Here is a 21,212-nt window from a genome sequence, read left to right on the forward strand (position 1 = left end):
TGCTCCAGCATGGCCACAGTCAAATGACAGAAACAAAGAGTAAAAAAGATTATCAAACCCATTTGCCAAACCACTAAATTATCATCAACATCATCGTTATTTAATGGTCGTTTTTATGTTGGCATGTGGGTTGGGCAGTTCAACAGGAACTGGTAAGCTCTGCTGTCTGCTTTGGTATAGTTTCTACAGCTTGATGCTCTTCCTAACACCATCTACTTTACAGACTGTGCTGGATGCTTTTTAAATGGCACCAGCAGCAATGAGATCAAGACAAGATCTCTCTCACCTGAGGGTTAGAGTAGTACTGAGGGAGGTGATAGAAACGTTCCCCTTTGGAAAACAATTTAAGAGGAGAGTACTTATCTTGGAGCAGAGACAGAAAATCCTTGTAAAGAATTATAGCATTTTGCCCTGATGCAGCCTATTTGAAAAGTCAACAAGATATCTTCCTCCAATTTCTCCCTCTCCTTCACACTAATCCCTGACATTACTCTTCCTGTTCCCCTCTCTTTTATATCTGTTATTCTCTCCATTACCATCCTCTCCAAATAAATCTGTTCGTTACATCATGGCTTACTTTTAGCTTTGTAAGCTGCTAGACAATCCACACAATGCTGGTGCAACATAAAGCACCCAGTACAATCTGTAAATGACTTACAATTTGAGCAACAACACAGCAGAGCTTGAGATTTCACTTTAGTTTTGTTGATAGCAAAACAACCTCTGCAGTATTGCTGCCATGAAAGAAAACAATGCATCCAGTGCACAATATAGAGTTGTTGATAGAAGCAGTATTTTCATCTATAACTTTGGCAATGCAAGCATAGTACCTGATTAACCTACACATTGTACAATTATTTTGTTTTTTATTTTTGGTTCTTATGTATATATTTTATTTATGATTAATTATAAGTAGGTCCATTATCTACAAAGGGAATGTACTTCATTCCAAGTCATTCCAAACCATGTTCTCCAGGTAAATAACAAAATGTATTATAAACAAATTAGTGAACATGAGTTTGATGAGCAAGGTAACTTTTGAAAATCACAGGAACAAGCACATCTGAACTGAAGGATACACCACAACCAGTTGTCCACATTCTCACTTGCAAGGAACCAATGCAAGATGGATCGAAACGATCATAATGATTAATAAAGAATCTCACGAATTCCATTTTCTCTTTCTCTCAAATATTGTATACTCGACAGAAACAGGAATTCCTGAAGTAAATCCATTGGTACTTATGTCATACTTGTTGATGATATCAGGCAGCCGAAGACAGTGAATGTTCTTTAAACAGCATACTACTAGGTGCATATCCAAATTTAAAATTATTACTCACATATATGTATGTATGTACACATAAAATTTACACTAGACATAAAATATACACTATATGCAAGATTTCCACAAGATTATAGTAACATTCTGTTAAATAAAAGAAAAATTTTATTAATAGTTTAATAGCTTTTAAAAAAATATTTTTCCGATTATTGTAACTGCATCAAGTAATTTTTTACGAAAGTTTTTATAAGTATAATTTTTTCCTGGTCTCTTTCTACTTAGTCTGACCAAATAACGATTTATTAAATTTTTACGGAAAAGAAAATATTGCGGACCATACAAGAAATATCATGGGAAGTAACTCATATTCATTTAACTTTCGTATGCCAACAAGTAAATAAAGGGACGTAACTCAGCTCTACAATTAAATATCCACGTAACTCTTCAAAGATGCAGTGTTCATACAGTTTTCTTCTTAACATCATACAAAATGTCTCACAGTATTTTATGACATTTAACACTCAGAGTTCAAAGCCCTCCGAGATCAACTTTGATTTAATCTTCTAACACCCCACCAGGCGCACACAGATTGTTGCTTTGTGTCTATGTTAGAAACAATTATGAATAGTGTTATGTATTTTATCTGTAAAATTCGAATATATGTACCAGTTTTATATGCTATGAGGAAAACTAGAAAACTGTTTCAAGCAAGTTCTTTGTCACAGGAAAGAAAATTTGTTTCTAAAGTTAATAATAACACCGAGGAAATAGGATTTGTCTATGGTTGGACAATGAAGCTACTGATGTGGACAGAAATGGTAGAGCAATGAAGTAGTGGTTCTTAATCTTTAACCATTAATATTCATTTAGCAAATCACTCGTGCTTTGTGTCCCCATCCCCGCTCTTTTTAGATTGGATAATACGATAAATATATCAACAGGTAAAGTACACAGCTATGGGGACGTGGTTTGCATTCTCATATGGTAACCTAGTCATGGGATACTTGAAAGAAAAGCATTATGAAGAAGTGGATAGGGCTTTCAATCAAGATTGCAAGAAATATGCCATTATAAAGTGGAAATGCTTCATCTTTTGGGACAAATAAAATGGGTACCTACAAATATTTAATAATATACTCAACACATTTCACCCATCCATCAAATTTATGACAATCCAGTTGCAATGAATTACCATTCCTGGATATTCACATAAAAATACGCAACTCCACAGTCACAGCAGACATATTTTACAAAATAACAGATTCACACCAATATTTGAATTTCTACCTTTGCTATCCCTCACACATCAAAAGGAACATCTTATATAGCATAGCAAGACATCTGTACTATAATGATTGACCCCCAAAATACACTACATCCGACTTAACAGGCTTTCTAACAAAGCAGAAATACCCCTTATGATTAATAAACGAGGGTATTAAAAAGGTATTGAAGCTGAGTATCACACAATTAAAGACACCAAAAAGAAAAATTAATGAACACATTATTCTATTTATCATTACACACAATCCTGGGGTAGCCAACATCTTTCACACCATAAAATCAAACCTACCTATACTTCTACAAATCCCCAAAATAAAAAATTTGATTGACAACAACCACTTACAAAGCAGTAGACGCCAACCAAAAAGTCTCAAAAAACACCTCACCAAAGCAAACTTCACATCAGAGAATGAATCAGGTTTCTCCGTAAAAGAATGGGAAAATAATAGATGTGGGCAACTTTAAATATTTAGAAAATGGTTCCCACATAAAATTCAAGAGCAGATTCTCATTCAGAGTAAATGCAGATATGAACTGAAAATTGCAGAATCTCGCTCATATATTGCATTACTTGCCACAACTGCAAGGAAAATTACATTGGTGAAATAAGCAATTCCCTCTGCCAATGTGCAAGAATCCAGAGACAATACATCCGAAAAGAAGAATTGTGTAAGATTCCACTGAGCAAGCATCTTGAAATATGCAGTGAAAGAATCTTTTCCTTTTACAAATTTTCAAGTAGTGACCCAAAATTCCAAAAAGCAATGGAGCTACACTTCATCAAAAAATTCTCTCCAAAATTAAATGTTTGAAAGAGAAGCAGGGAATCCACATTTTTACTATTATTTTTTTAATAGTAATGGTGATGGATGAAGAAAAAACATTTATTATTACATTATTACTGTTGTTTCTGAATGTGACTCCAATGTTAATAACGTGATACTCATCTCTATAACTGATCAGATACACACACACACACACACATATATATATATATCACGTAAAAAGCACCATCCAACTGTGGCCATTGCCAGCTTCATCTGGTCCCCGTGCTGGTGGCATGTAAAAAGCACCATCCGATTGTGGCTGTTTGCCAGCCTCGTCTGGCACCTGTGCCGGTGGCACGTAAAAAGCACCCACTACACTCACGGAGTGGTTGGCATTTGGAAGGGCATCCAGCTGTAGAAACACTGCCAGATCAGACTTGGCCTGGTGCAGCCTTCTGGTTTCCCAGACCCCAGTTGAACCGCCCAACCCATACCAGCATGGAAAGCGGACGTTAAATGATGATGATGGGATTTTGAGAGCAGTTTTTCCTACAGAACTTACAAATACCTGAGAAAGAATATTAGAACCATTTTACCACTGATTAGAAAAGGTATCCATTGTAGCTACTTGGCAAAATAATTCGTGAAAAAGATCTCTTTTCACGAATTTTCTTATCCAAGCGAGCAAGAAAAAAAAATCCTACAAAAGAATGAAAGTAACTCAAAAATATATTTAAGCAGGCCCTGCTTTATTATATGATTTATATCCTACAGAGTGGCTTCCAGCTAAATATACAATATATATGCAAAACTCATTTATGATGTTTGATTAAATATACATGGAGAATAAATTGAGTTAATAAACAGTACCAAATTAGTCTTTTACATTCTAACTTTATTTTCCTAATTTATGAATATTGTACTAATATTTAATGTTTGTCCATGCAAAACATGGAATCACATAGAATATGGGACTTAGCTATACAAGTGTAAAGGAATATACACTTCCATAAGACTTTTAACTTTGAACTCTTTTATATTTTTTAGTGATGACCACACCCTCTCCTCTTTTCTTATTTTTTCCATCCAACTTGCTAAAATTGACATCTTGAAAAGTCACCAGCCATTGTGAGAAAATGTGTTTATTTACAAATATGTTGGCTGTCTGATTATGAAAAGTATGTAAGTAAATGCAAAAGGCTTGATTATCTACATGATCAATGGAGATTCCTATTGCAAGCATGCACATTTATAAATTTTTATAAACAACATTGCTGAAATCAATGGATATTCATTCTAAAAGGCGAAGTTGCTTGGAAGACACTAAATCCACTGAGATTTGGAAGAGAGTGAAAGAAAACAGACAGAAAAATAGCTGAATTTATAGAAGTTTCTATATCATTTGATTTTGACAGATGTATCAAAGGTCATTTAAGAGAATGAGAAAAATAAATTATTTTAAATATATGAGTTTCAGGGATTTCGCTTTTCAAAATGTAACCAGAAAAATGTCTAACTTTCTCAAGTTTTTATATAGTTTCTTTTAGGATTTATATATTTCTGTATGAGTCATGCAAGGTTGTATACTCCCACTACCACTGTTCACTCTCTATTCATTAGCAATACTTGTGGAAGTATTCTGTAAATCAACTGGAAATGTATACAATACAGACATCCTTATGCTAACCTATATAAACTGCTATATTTGTCCCAAATCTTCTAAAACCTTCCGACAGTCCTCTCCTCACCACTTCGGTAAATATTTCCCACACAAATTTCTTTATAAACTGAATCTATGCTGTTTGAAAGGTGTCTCTGTAAAATTTTACTAAAAGATATCCATTTTTCCTGAAAGTTATGAGGGAAAAATCGGATCTTGTGAATTTTCCGAAAGTCCTCTCCCCACCCCACCCTCGTTCGTTTGCGCAATCTTTTTTTCCATATTCGTTTTCTACACATTTTTTTTACACCTATTAGACAGTTTTTTTTTCTTTCGTTTTGGAGACTGGGCGCTAAACCAGATCCCAAAAGTAATGAGTGGTAAAAAACAGACCATGTGAACTTTCCGACAGTCCTCTCCCCACACCTTCGGAAAAACATATTCCCCACAAACTTCTTTATAATCGTAATCTATGCCGTTTGAAAGGTATTTCTGTAAAATCTCATTAAAAGTTATTCATTTTCCTGAAAGCTATGTGGGGGGAAATAAACGAATCGTGTGAATTTTCTGACAGTCCTCTACCCAACCCTTCGAAAAAAATTTTCCTCAGAAAGGTCTTTGTAATCGTAATTTGTTCCATTTGAACCGTATTTCTATAAAATTTTATCAATATGTATCCATTTTCCTGAAAGGTATGAGAGAAAAATCGGATCTTGTGAATTTTCCGAAAGTACTCTCCCCGCCCCACCCCCGTTCGTTTGCGGGATTTTTTTGTTTTTCATATTCGTTTTCTACACACTTTTTTTTACACCTAGTAGGCTGAGTTTTTTTTTTTTTCTTTTTAGTTTTCGTTAACGGGTCTCAGACTGTATATAGACCTCCCCACCCCAGAAAAGATGGGGTGCATAACATCAGAAATAAAAGATGAAGTTATCTTCTGAACATCTATAGTTGACAAATATAGATTAAACAGATTCTATTGTGAAAGTAAAGAGGAACTCACTTTGGCTAATTACATAATTCTCCCAAATCAATAACAATTGAGACGTCGATATCTTACCCAAATATTAGTCTTCGCCATCACGAAGAACAGTGACATGGGATAAAGTGGTGCTGTACGACCCGTGTGCAGTATGTGGTACCGGTATCAGTAACTAGAATAGCAGTGGTGGACTCAGGGTTATTAATCAAGTATTGTTGGTACACTTCGGTTGTTGGAGTCAGCACGGATAAATTGCTCAGCGAGGATCGAAGAAGGGATCACTTAAGCGTTTTAGTCCTTAAGGACTCTTTATCGGGAGCATATCAATTATAATTTATTATAGTGGCTCAGATATGGTTGTGTGGTAAGAAGTTTGCTTCCCAGCCATATGGTTCCGAATTTAATCCTACTGCATGGCACATTGGCCAATTGCCTTCTGCTATAGCCACGGGCCGACTAAAACCGTGTGAGTGGATTTGGTAGGCAGAAACTGAAAGAAGAAACTGAAGAAAGTGTTCCACCATTGCTTAACAGTCGGTAAATTAGCGGTTCGGCAAATGATATAGATAGAATAAGTACCAGACATTAAAAGTAAGCGCTGGGATCGATCTGTTTGACTAAGGCTTTCGATGTGGTATCCCAACTTCGCCGCAGTCCATTGATAGAAACAAGATAAAAAATTCTTAAGCTAATCAAAGAGTTTTCTCCCTTTTATACTGCTGCAACTTTATTTTGTTATGTAAACTGGTGCACCTGAGCACTGTATACAATAATTTCATTATTATATTATTATTATTTTAACTGCCAAACAATTATGCCCTTTTCTCCAAATTTTTATTTTCCTACATAACATATAAACATGTACATCTTTTAGAACATTGTCATTTTATAAGATTTTGCTGGAAAATTTTAAAATTAACATAAACATTGAAATTTCAGTAATCACATAACAGTGTTCACCGTTTTACAAAATTAAATTAGAAAATTAGACAAAAAAGAGAACACAACTGAAAAAATTAAAAGAAAAGAAAAGAGAGAGAAATAATCATTGGTGAGAAGACTCAATACTAAATTCGTTTTGGCAAGGACTTAGTCTTGTTGAATGAACCCTCAGTCAAAGTATATCTATTTATCAGCAGCAGGAATTGAAATTAACAATATCCCGATATAATGTGGAAATAAGTGTATATAGAAATAAATGTCAGAAGGTATGTTTGTTAATAGAACAAAGTAATTTATTTGCAATTGTTGACAAGTGCTGAGCAATGTGAACATATAAATGTAGGAGTTGGGGAAGCCATGAAAACTCACAATTGCACAAGAAGGTTAGAAGTTTGCAATACTTAGGATGTAAGAAAAATGAACAGGCAATAGCTGGTGGTATGAAAGCTGGTGTGAAATGTGAAGATCTGTCGGTTGCATAGATTTGTCTGCTGATGGTTGTGCAGCTATGTTCATGATGATGAACTTTGGCAATGCACGCATAGTACCAGGTTAACCTGCATATTGCTCAATTATTTTGTTTTTAATTTTTGGTGTTATGTATGTATTTTATTTATGATTAATTATAAGTAGGTCCATTACCTACAAAGGGAATGTACTTCATTCCAAGTCATTCCAAACCATGTTCTCTAGGTAAATAACAAAATGTATTATAAACAAAATCAGTGAACATGAGTTTGATGAGCAAGGTACCTTTTGAAAATCACAGGAGCATGCACATCTGCACAGAAGGATGTACCACAACCAGTTGTCCACATTCTCACTTGCAAGAAACCAATGCAAGATGATTTGAAACGATCGTAATGATTAATAAAGAATCTCATGAATTCTATTTTCTCTTTCTCTCAAATATTGTATACTCGACAGAAACAGAGGAATTCCTGAAGTAAATCCAGTGGTACTTATATTATACTGTTGATGATATCAGGCAGCCGAAGACAGTGAATGTTCTTTAAACAGCATACCCGAATTAAAAATTATCACTCACATATATGTATGTATGTATGTACACATAAAATTTACACTAGACATACTCTACGGAGAGCTTGCTAGGGGTACTAGGTCTGTGGGTAGACCGCTCTTACGTTACAAGGATGTTTGCAAAAGGGACATGAAGGCCTGCAACATCAATATTAGCGGTTGGGAGGCAGTTGCCGGCAACCATGGAGACTGGCGACGTACCGTAGGAGAGGGAATACAAAGGAGTGACAGAGAGAGAGAGAGAGAGGAGAAATGGAAAGACAAGAAAAGACGTCAACAAGAAACTATGGCATTACAACCAGCCAGGAACAGTCTTCGCTACATTTGCGGTACCTGCCAGAGGGAGTGTTTGTCCAGGATAGGACTACACAGCCACAGCAGGAAATGTATCAGGACATGAAATGTAAAAGCAGGACTAGACTACTTTATGCGCAACTCCATTGTCTCCCGAGACAAAAAGGATGCCAACCAACACTAGACATAAAATATACACTATATGCAAGATTTCCACAAGATAAGTAACATTCTGTTAAATAAAAGAAAAATTTTATTAATAGTTTAATAGCTTTTAAAAAAATCTTTTTCCGGTTATTGTAACTGCATCAAGTAATTTTTTACGAAAGTTTATATAAGTATAATTTTCTTCCTAGGCTCTTTGTGCTTAGTCTGACCAAATAACGATTTATTAAATTTTTACCGAAAAGAAAATATTGCGGACCATACTAGAAATATCATGGGAAGTAACTCATATTCATTTAACTTTCGCATGCAAACTAGTAAATAAAGGGACGTAACTCAGCTCTACAATTAAATATCTCCGTAACTCTTGAAGGCTTGAGTGTTCATACAGTTTCCTTGTTAACATTATACAAAATGCTTTACAGTATTTTATGACATTTAACATTCAGAGTTCAAATCCCTCTGAGATCAACTTTGATTTAATCTTCCCACACCCCACAACATGCACACAGATTGTTGCTTTGTGCCTATGTTAGAAACAATTATGAATAGTGTTATGTATTTTATCTGTAAAATTCGAATATATGTACAAGTTTTATATGCCATAAAGGAAACTAGAAAACTGTTTCAAGCAAGTTCTTTGTCACAGGAAAGAAAATTTGTTTTTAAAGTTGATAATAACATCGAGAAAACAGGATTTGTCTGTAATTGGACAATGAAGCTACTGACGTAGACAGAAATGGTAGAGCAATGAAGTAGTAGTTCTTAATTTTTAACTATTAATATTCATTTAGTAAATCAGTCATGCTCTATGTCCCCCTCCCTTGCTGCTTTTAGATTTGATAATAAAATATATCGACAGGTAAAGTACACAGCTATGGAGACATAGTTTGTACCCTCATATGGTAACCTAGTCATTGGATACTTGAAAGAAAAGCTTTATGGGGAAGTAGAGAGGGCTTTTAAAAAAGATTGCAAGAAATACGTCATTATAAAGTGGAAAGGCTTCATCTTTTGGGACAAATCAAATGAGTACCTACAAATATTTAATAGCTTGGCAAGGCATCTGTACTATAATCATTGACCCCAAAATACACTAAATCCGACCTTACAAGCTCAAAGACTTCTTAACAAAGCAGAAATACCCCTTAGGATTAATAAATGATGGAATTAGAAAGGCAATGAAGCTGAGTATCACACAATTAAGGATACCAAGGGAAAAAATTATTTAACACATTATTCTATTTATCAATACATACAATCCTGGGGTAGCCAACATCTTTCACACCATAAAATCAAACCTACCTATACTTCTATAAATCCCCAAAATGAAAAATCTGACTGAGAGAAACCTCTTACGAAACAGTAGACACCAACCAAAAAATCTCAAAAAACACCTCACCAAAGGAAACTTCACATCAGTGAATGAATCAGGATTATCCGTAAAAGAATGTGAAAATAATAGATGTGGACAACTTTAAATACTTAGAAAATGGTTCCGACATAAAATTCAGGAGCAGATTCTCATTCAGAGTAAATGCAGATATGAACTGAAAAATGCAGAATCTCATATACTGCATTACTTGCCCCAACTGCAAGGAAAATGATATTGGTGAAACAAGCAATTCCCTCAGCCAATGTGCAAGAATCCAGAGACAATACATCCAAAAAGAAGAATTGTGTAAGATTCCACTGAGCAAGCATCTAGAAATATGCAGTGAAAGAAAGTTCAAAATCTTTCCCTTTTACAAATGTTCAAGCAGTGACCCAAAATTCCAAAAAGCAATGGAGCTACACTTCATCAAAAAATTCTCTCCAAAATTAAATGTTTGAAAGAGAAGCAGGGGATCCACATTTTTACTATTATTTTTTTAATAGTAATGGTGATGGATGAAGAAAAAACATTTATTATTACATTATTACTGTTGTTTCTGAATGTGACTCCAATGTTAATAACGTGATACTCATCTCTATAACTGTTCAGATACATATATATATATATATATATATATTATATATATATATATAAAACGTTGGAATTTTGACAGCTATTTTTCTTACAGAACTCACATATACCCGAGAAAGAATATTAGAACCATTTTACCACTGATTAGAAAAGGTATCCATTGTAGCTACTTGGCAAAATAATTCGTGAAAAAGATCTCTTTTGAATTCTCTTATACAAACAAGCAAGAAAAAAAAATCCTACAAAAGAATGAATGATGCTCAACAATATATTTAAGTAGGCCCTACTTTATTATATAATTTATATACTATGGAATGGCTTCCAGCTAAATATACAATATACATACAAAATTCATTTATGATGTTTGATTAAATATACATGGAGAATAAACTGAGTTATAAACAGTACCAAATTATTCTTCGACATTCTGACTTTACGTTCCTAATTTATGAATATTGTACTAATATTTAATGTTTGTTCATGCAAAACAAGGAATTACACAGAATATGGGAGTTGGCTAGACAAGTGTAAAGGAATATACACTTTCATAAGACTCTTTTTTTTTAAATTTTTAGTGATGATTACACCCTCTCCTCTTTTCTTATTTTTTTCCATCCTACTTGCTAAAATTGACGTCTTAAAAAGTCACCACCCATTGTGAGAAAATGTGTTTATTTACAAATCTGTTGACAGGTATAAAATGGGGGGAAAAAAGGAGGGAGAAATAAAGAAAAATGCTTTGTAATGAAATTTCAATGAATTGACCACATCAAATTGAAAAGAAACCTCACTCTCTCTCTCTCTCTCTCTCTCTCCATCTATCTGTTTATATATCTATCCATCAATCTATCCTTTCCCCGTCCTTTATTATTTTGTCTCCTTTTTTTTGGTTGCCCTGAAACCTCTCTCTCTATCTATCTATCTATTCCCCCCTCTTTGCTTTTCTTTCTCTTTTCCCTCTTTTTCAAAAACAAAAATACAATATTCTCTTTCTCTGAACAAAGCAAAAAAGCATCCGATTCATATAAATAAACAACAAAACATTCTGTTTTTACCATGTTGATTTTGATTTTGTCTTGACGAGTTCAATAAACAAACAAAAGCATTAATAAAGAATTATCCAAAATTCTGACATATATATATGTACTAGCAGCATAGCCCAGCATTGCCCGGGTATGTAAGAGCCCCTAGTAGGCAACGACCAATCCCAATCTAGTCCTTTCCCTCTAGGGAACGAAGGCACATGTGTAGTTTGCAATGTCTTCTCTTCACTCCCAAATAACTATCAAACAGCTATCGATAATTCAACCCAACCAATTCTTACCAGGAAGAATTTACATTCGAGACTTTACCCCCAACTAACTTTACCCCTGCTAATAGCTGCTGCAGCTGCAAGTTATTCGAATACTTTTTTTGTTTAAACTTTCTTTATAACTACCACCCCAAACGTTTTACCTTAAATTTTTGACGTACCCTAAGGGTCCTCGGACGCTACTTGCAAACTCTTGGTTTATTATAAACTGCTTTTGTCGTGTGCACCAAAAAACCTTTTCCATTCGTTTGTTCAGTTTGGTCACTTTTGACTTTTTCGTTGTTGTCACTCACATTGCTGCCCGCTTTTTTGCCGTTTTTGTACATTTTTAAACATTTTGGGATACTTACCCTACGTGTTCCGAGAGTTAAAAAGGTCGAGTTGCGTCCCCTAGACAGTCTGTGGTTTGTGTTTAATACACAAATCGGTTTGCTATGTGTGCCACATATGATTTAATTAACCGATTTTTTCCAGTAATAAAGTATCCTATTGGAATAAAAAGGGCCATACAGCTCCTTGGAGCAGACATGATGCTCGCTGTGAATTTTTAAAAAAATTCATGCCAATTTGTGAAAGATATTCTCGAAAATATGTCATCTTGAATTTGAACGCGATTTCCCAAAATGGCATAATTTTATCGATTTTTTCTGATGGTAAGGTATTGCATGGAAAACTAACGTCAGAATTTAGTTTCTTAGGGCAACATTAAGCTTCGCCATGAGTTTTGTGAAAATCGATTGGAAGTTGCGAAAACTACAACAGAAAATGTGTTGCATATAAAAAGCTTATATTCTCGACCCCATGTCGAATTTATCGATTTTTTTCAGAACTGGGGGAACTTTTCAAAATTTTCGCTGCATTAGTTTTGAATTATGACATTGGGCTATGTGTGTGTCAAGTTTCATCAGAATCAGTTGAAAGCCGTGGTCAGGGTGAGGGTACAACCTGACAGACACACAGACAGACAAACTGCCGTTTATAAAGAGAGAGATGTATATATCAAAACACAATCTTGATCTCTAACTTCATGTGGAGGTTGTGTTAGAAAAGAGAATTCTGTGTAATTTACCTTTAGAGGATCTTTCATATGGATTCGTGGTGCACAGAAGCACCTGTATTTACATCATTGACAGATTTCACTCTGGGTTCTTCTGTGGCAGGAGCAACATAACAGCCAAATCTCCCATCAACAATATAATGAGGATCAGTGTCTATTCAGACACTGGGTCCGCAAGTAGCTTGTGGGCTTATTAAAGAATAATTAATAGTGACAGAAGCAATCTTAATATCTACTATAATAATATTCTTGTGTTATTTTTTTTTTCTGTCACAGTATACGAATGAGGAAGGAAGGTGTGGTTGGCAATTCTATGGTGAAAAAAACAACTTAAAAGTGTTACAACTCTGTGTGAGTATATGTGTAAGTATATAAAAGAGAGGTATGTGAATGTTTGTGTGTGTGTGCACGTGTGTGTGAGTGTGCAATGGAAGCAGATGGTGAACATTCAACACTGAAAAGAAAAAATCAAACAGCATTTCAACTCTGTGTGAGTATATGTGTGTGTGTGTACAAGGGAAGTATGTGAAGGTTTGTATGGATTGATGTTACATTGCAAAATAAACCGCAAGATAGCATTGAGGAGTGTATTAATTTGAATTACCATCCATATTTGATCTTTTGGCCTTATTTATATATTAAAAAACTACAATTAGCTGTCATTTTTGATGTTGCAGGGCCAGCTAGTCATTAATATTGCTTCTGTCACTCTTAATTACATACATCATCATCATTTAATGTCCAATTTCCAGTTATCCATGCTGTCATGGGTTGTAGGGTTTGACTGGGGCTAGCTAACTGAAGAGTTGCCTGGTCTCCATGTCTGTTTTGGTAAGGTTTCTGTGGCTGGATGGCCTTTCTAATGCCAACCACTTCACAGAGTGTACTGGGTGCTTCTACACAGCACTGGCATGGATGCTTATGTGGCACCATCACCCATAAGCTGGCAAGATTAGAATCGCTCAACTGAACAACCATGATTTTACTTAACTATATATATATGTCTTCTGAAGCACACACATACACACACATACACACACACACATATATGTATGTGTGTGTGTAAGTTGTCTAAGAGTCCATAAACCAGAAAAAAAATGCACTTGTATATCTGTCAATAGAGTGGGTATATTATCTGAACTGTACAGTGTTATATTCCATATTGGCTACCTCTGATGAGCATAGAGTTACATAATAAGATTGTTACCTAACACTCCAGCAAAACCCTAGCACAAAACTGATTGATAAGATCAGCTGTTATGGATATATAATACTGTACACCTCAAATTAAAACACACACACACCTATATATATATATATTATTTGCTAAGAAATTTGAAACCCAGGTATATCCGAGAAAAACTAACAAGGTAAAAGTTTTTATTTTTCAATTCCATTGAAAATTGCTCTCAAATGTGGCTTTGATCATTTTGACTGCTTCTTGTAGCATGTAAAATTACCTGCTAAAAGGTAGTTTCTCTTGTGTTTAAATGTACACTTGGCGTTAGGAAGGGCATCCAGCCGTAGAAACACTGCCAGATCAGACTGGGCCTGATGCAGCCTTCTGGCTTCACAGACCCCAGTTGAACCGTCCAACCCATGCTAGCATGGAAAATGGACGCTAAATGATGATGATGATGATGATGATGATATATATATATATATATATATATATATATATTATCATCATTGTTTAATGTTCACTTTCCATGCTGGCATGGGTCGAACAGTTTGACTGAGGACTAGCAAACCAGGAGGTTGCATCAAGTTTAATCTGTTCTGGCAAGGTTTTTGCAGCTGGATGTCCTTCCTAATGCCAGCCACTCTAAGAATGTAGTGAATGTTTTTTCATGCCACTAGCAAAGGGGCCAGTCTGGCAGCACTGGCATTGACCATATTCAAATGGTGCCTTTTATGTGCCACCGACATGGGAGCCAGTCAAGTTGCACTTGCGTTGATCATGCTCAAATGGTGCTTTTATGTGCCACCAGCACTGGCATCGGTCACACTCGAATGGTGCTTTTTACATGTTACTAGCACAGGTACCAGTCAGGCAGCACTGGCATCAGCCATGACAACGATGACTCAACAGGTCTTTTCAAGCACAGCATAATGCCACACAAGTGAAGAGTACTTTTTACAGGGGAGTGGGGGAGCATTGGCATGTCAAAACATTGAACCAGGATTTTATAAGATAAATTATCTTTCTTGTATCTCCTTCTCTTCCTTGTGTGCATGCACAGCATCTTTGGTTACTATGGAAACAGTACTTCACAATCAGCTATGGAACAAGTGGTGCTTCTTTGGTCTGGTAAATATGGAAATAGAAATTTTCGTCACCATGATATGTAAAATACTCGCTTCTGATTGGCTAAAATACCAAACCTTTGCAAATTTTGTAGGTTAATAACTGTTTAATTATGGATTTATAGGAAAAATAAATTTCATTTTCATAATTAGTTTAAAAAACTTAATCCATATACAAAATAAATTTGAAAATAATTAGAACAAAATTGTAAACAATGACAAAAACCACAAAAATCCAATATTTCTTTAAGTACAACATTTTGTTTATTTTTTTTTCTTTTATTGCTTAGTCAGAAGAGGAAAGGAACTCTATGGAATAGAGACTGGTGGAAGAAGGAGTGAATGTTCTCCTCAGACATGAGACAAGACCCATGCTTTAAGGTCAGACACCTTAACCCTTTAGCTTTCAAATTTCTTTGTCAAATACAATGCTTATTTATTTACATTGTCTCGCAGCTTTGAGGTTTCGATCATGTAATTGTTTATTTTTGGGAGGCCAAATCTGCTTGGTTTGAACATAAAACATGTAGAAAATTTTGGACAGATATAAAAGTTTAAATACTAACAAGTTACATAGGCTAGCATAAGGATGTCTGTATTGTATACACTTTCGGTTGATTTACAAAATACTTCCATAAGTATTGCTAATGAATAGAGAGTGAACAGTAGTAGTGGGAGTATACAACCCTGCATGACTCATACAGAAATATATAATTCCTTCAAACAGAAACTATATAAAAACTTGAGAAAGATAGGCATTTTTCTGGTTACATTTTGAAAAGTGAAATCCCTGAAACTCATATATTTGACATAATTTCTCATTCTCTTAAATGACCTTTGATACATCTATCAAAATCAAATGATATAGAAACTTCTATAAATTCAACTATTTTTCTGTCTGCTTTCTTTTACTCTCTTCCAAATCTCAGGGGATTTAGTGTCTTCCAAGCAATTTCACATTTTAGAATAAATATCCATTGATTTCAGCAATGTTGTTTATAAAAATTTATAAATGTACATGCTTGCAATAGGAATCTACAATGATCATGCAGATAACCAAGACTTTTGCATTCACTTACATTCTTTTCATAATCAGACAGCCATTCTCTTTCTGTTAATTATTTTGCTCACTTGTTTTTGAGTGTCAGCTGTATATTCACTGATTAGAACCCTCTTCTGCATGATATAATGTGTACCACTTGCCTGTTCTTCTTTTCAAAAATATAAAATATTATTATCACTGTTTCTTTGATAAATTCTACAGATGTTTTCTGAACTGGATTCATTTACATTATTTATATTTTCATTGTAATTATCTTCTGAAATTGAGTTGAAAATTACTGTAGGTGCAGGAGTGGTTGTGTGGTAAGAAGCTTGCTCTCCTACCATATGGTTCCAGGTTCAGTCCCACTGCATAGCACCTTGGGCAAGTGTCTCCTACTATAGCCTCAGGCCGGCCAAAGGCTTGTGAGTGGATTTGGTAGATGGAAACTGAAAGAAGCCCGTTGTATACATACATACAGACATATATAGATCCGACAAGCCAAGTGAGACCATAGCTCATGGCCTATGCCAGTGTGTGTAACCAGCTCATTTATGAATACCCCTCATTAATTGGACAATAAAACTTGCTAGTTAAGACCTACTGAGGCAATTGAAATCAAAATCAAAATTGCTGACACGGCTGACGACAGTACCGCCTGGTTAGTACTCATGCCAGTGGAACATTAAAAGCACATCCAAACGTGGGGTGTAACCTGTCCACTTATGAGTACCCCTCATTCATTGGACAATGAACTTTGCTTGCGAAGACCTATTGAGGCAAGTGTAAACAAATCAAAGTCACTGACATGACCGATGACAATACCGCCTGATTGGCACTCATGCAGTGGAACGTTAAAAGAAGCATATCCGAACATGATCATTGCCAGGGCCATGGCTTAGCTCCCATGCTGATGACACATGAAAAGCACCATTTGAGCATGATCGTTGCCAGTGCTGCCTTACCGGCACATGTAACGCTGGTACGTATAGAACAACATTTGAGCGTGGTCGTTGCCAGTGACACCAGACTGGCTCTTGTGCAGGTAGCACATAAAAACACCTTTTGAGCGTGGTCAGTGCCAGAACTGCCTGACTGGCTCTCATGCTGGTGGCACGTAAAAAGCACCCACTACACTCTTGGAGTGGTTGGTGTTAGGAAGGGCATCCAGCTGTAGAAACTTTGCCAGATCAGATTGAGCCAGGTGCAGCCTCTGGCTCACCAGTCCTCAGTCAAACCGTCCAACCCACGCCAGCATGGAAAGCGGACGTTAAACGATGATGATGATGATGATGATGTGTGTATGTGTGTGTCAATGTTTCTCTCCCCACCATTGCTTGACAACCGATGTCGGTGTGTTTGTGTCACTGTAACTTAGCAAAAGAGACTTACAAAGGATAAGTCCTGGGGTCGATTTGTTCAACTAAAGGCAGTGCTCCAGCATGGCTGCAGTCAAATGACTGAAACAAGTAAAAGAATAAAAGACAGAATAGTGAGAGATCTGACATGGCTTCTTATATCTAATCTCCTGCATGCTCATCCTTTTAACATCTTTATTGTAGTGTCATCCACATTACTCCCTAAGGAGCATAGGGCCAGTTTCCCAGTTTCTCTGCTGTATATATTCTTCCTTGGATGGGATGCTGATCTGTCACAGGATTACTCATTTTTACCAGCTGAGTGGACTGGAGTAATGTGAAATGAAGTGTTTTGCTTAAGAAGATAATGCAAGAATTGAAACTACAATCTTATGATCATGAGTCCAGCACCCTAACTACTAAGCCATGTTCCTCCACATAATCTGTCTTTGTACTTTCCTATATTTCTTTCCATTAATCTTCTCTGTTTTTTACAAGTTTGTGCCAAAACACTGAACAGTTTCTGTTTTGTTTTTTAGCTTGCCACCATCATCATTATCCAGTGTTTTAAATCCTGGTTTTGTACCTGTTAATGGGGGTGGCTGGATCTACCTCAATGCCATAGCAACCGCCCTCATACCATCTTGCCTGGTTTGAAGCATCCTCCCTTCTCAAGCCAACCCTCCCAATCTTCTCCTCCACCTGTTCCTTCCATGTTTTCCTTGGTCTACCTTAGTCTTGTGGTCCATTTACCTCAAATACAAGCACCCTCCTCAGAACCTGCTCTTCATCCCTCCTCAACACATGCCCATACCACCACTCTGCATTTGCCCTTGCCAGCCCTTCCACTAATTCCTCCAACCTCAAGTCCTCAGTCCTCCTCTTATCAAACAGCCTCATGCCACACATTTCTCTCGCCATTGCTCTCTCAGTCCTTCTCAAAATTACCATCTCTCTCTCTCCCCCTTTGAATACCTGTAACATTTTTGCCAAATTTTTCTAGAATAAATGAATAACAAATTCAGATTCAGCATCAAAAATGACATCTATATGTTACATTAAAAAATTCTTTGAAAGATAATTGTAAACAGTGACAAAAACCACAAAGATCCAGAATATCTAATAGTCAAGAGTCACAGTTAGCTAAATCATTAAGCAGTCTATCTTCTAGTTGATATTGAATGGTTTTTATTACAACAGAGAGTAGTCTGTAGTCCTTACAAAGATACTTAACTTGCAGTAACCCAGTTCATCAAACCATAAAAAGATATCTTTTATCATTTACTTGTTTCACACATTAGATTATGGCCATGCTGGGGCACTGCCTTGAAGAACTTTCAGTCAAAGGAATCGACCACAGTACCTATTTTTTTAAGCCTGGTACTTGTTCTACTGAGCTCATGTCAGTTAAAAGGGAATTAATACATCAACATAGTTGTCAACCAGTGATGGGGGACAAACACAAACACGCACACATTAATATATACTCTTTTACTCTTTTAGTTATTTCAGTCATTTGACTGCGGCCATGCTGGAGTACCGCCTTTAGTCGAGCAAATCGACCCCGGGACTTATTCTTTGTAAGCCCAGTACTTATTCTATCAGTCTCTTTTGCCAAACCGCTAAGTGACGGGGACGTAAACACACCAGCATCGGTTGTCAAGCAATGCTAGGGGGACAAACACAGACACACAAACATATACACAAACATACATATATATATATATACATATATACGACAGGCTTCTTTCAGTTTCCGTCTACCAAATCCACTCACAAAGCATTGGTCGGCCCGAGGCTATAGCAGAAGACACTTGCCCAAGATGCCACGCAGTGGGACTGAACCCAGAACCATGTGGTTGGTAAGCAAGCTACTTACCACACAGCGGGCTTCTTTCAGTTTCCATCTACCAAATCCACTCACAAGGCTTTGGTCAGTCTGAGACTATAGTAGAAAACACTTGCCTGAGGTGCCATGCAATGGTACTGAACCCCAAGCCATATGGTTGGGAGGTTAAACTTCTTACCATACAACCACAAAGAGTTACAGTTCATCACACTATCACTAAGTCATTAAGTTCATGAGCCCTAATGTTACCTTGACGAAGATAACAAGGTAATGCACTACCCTATTTTTCCTGGGAAAATGTATTTTCTTCTTCCTTATGGTCAAATTTAAAGGCATAAAATAAAGAAAAATTTACTGTAAATTTTAATATGATATGTATTATAAATTTTACTACTTTTCTTTAACAGAATGAGACAATTCAGTGCAGCTGTTTGGACATTGACTAGACATTCAATCTGCTTTGGCAACAGTACTTTTTGGTGCTGGAGCCAAACATACACACATGCACACACAGAAATACACATATACTGTTAGAAAGAGTGAGAGAGAAAGGGGCAAGAGAGAGAGAGAGAGCATGAGAGAGGTTAAAGTTTATTAAGTGAACAGGGCTGACATAACACTTTCCCTTTCCTCAATTACATAAAAAGAAATATGCTCACACACATAAACAGAGAAAGAGAGAGAGAGAGAGAGATAGAGAGAGAGAGAGAAAGAGAGAGAAAGAGTGAGAGATAAAAACGGCTGATGTCAAATAAGTCAGTGTTAAATCAGCAATGCCAAAGGCTTTGTATTGAAACATCATCATCTTCATCATTTAACGTCTGTTGTCCATGCTGGCATGGGTTGGATGGTTTGACTGGGCTGGTATGCTAGAAGGCTGCACCAGGATCCAATCTGATTTGGCATGGTTTTCTATGGCTGGATGCCCTTCCTAACACCAACCACTCTGTCCCTTCTGGTTTTTCTTTTTACTAGTATTGTTCATATCATTACACAGTAAAGAGCAAAGACAGAAAAGTATGTAATAGTACAATGAAGGTACAAGCAGCACATCATTGATAAAGTCACAAGCTGTGATGAAAAAACTTTGTCAAACTAATTAATCAATTTATTCATTTATTAAATAATTAACTAAGTTCTAGTTAACTGACAATAAAACAGAAATTAGATAAAACTAGAGCATGGGTTTTTTATTAGCAGCGTCACTCTTCCAAAGTATAACAATATTTGTTTTAACACAATTTTCATTCAAGTATCTTGGAAACTAAATGCAAAAGTACATCACAAAATTGAAACTTTTAGAGTTTCCTAATGATTTAGCCTTGACAATAATCAGCATCAGAAGGCATTGAGCTGCCAGAAACATTAGCATGCTGGGTGAAAGGCTTCGCAGTATTTTGTCTGTCTTTACATTCTGAGTTCAAATTCCGCCGAGATCAACTTTCTTTTCATCCTTTCAGGGTTGATAAATTAAGTACCAGTTGCATACTGGGGTCAATCTAAACACAGACACATATATATATACATATATACGATGGGCTTCTTTTAGTTTCCGTCTACCAAATCCACTCACAATGGTTTGGTCGGCACAAGGCTAGAGTAGAAGACACTTACTGAAGATGCCACACAGTGGGACTGAACTCGGAACCATGTGGTTGGTAAACAAGCTACTTACCACACAGCCACTCTTATATATTATATATATATATATATACATGTGTGTGTGTGTGTGTGTATATATATATATATATAAAGGCACTGGAGTGGTTATAGGTGCAGGGGAGTGGCTGAGTGGTAAGTAGCTTACTTACCAACCTCATGGTTCCAGGTTCAGTCCCACTGCATGGCACCTTGGGCAAATGTCATCTAATATAGCCTCAGGCCAATCAAAACCTTACAAG

This window comes from Octopus sinensis, linkage group LG2 (genome assembly GCF_006345805.1).
Source record: "Octopus sinensis linkage group LG2, ASM634580v1, whole genome shotgun sequence".
NCBI lineage: Eukaryota > Metazoa > Mollusca > Cephalopoda > Octopoda > Octopodidae > Octopus > Octopus sinensis.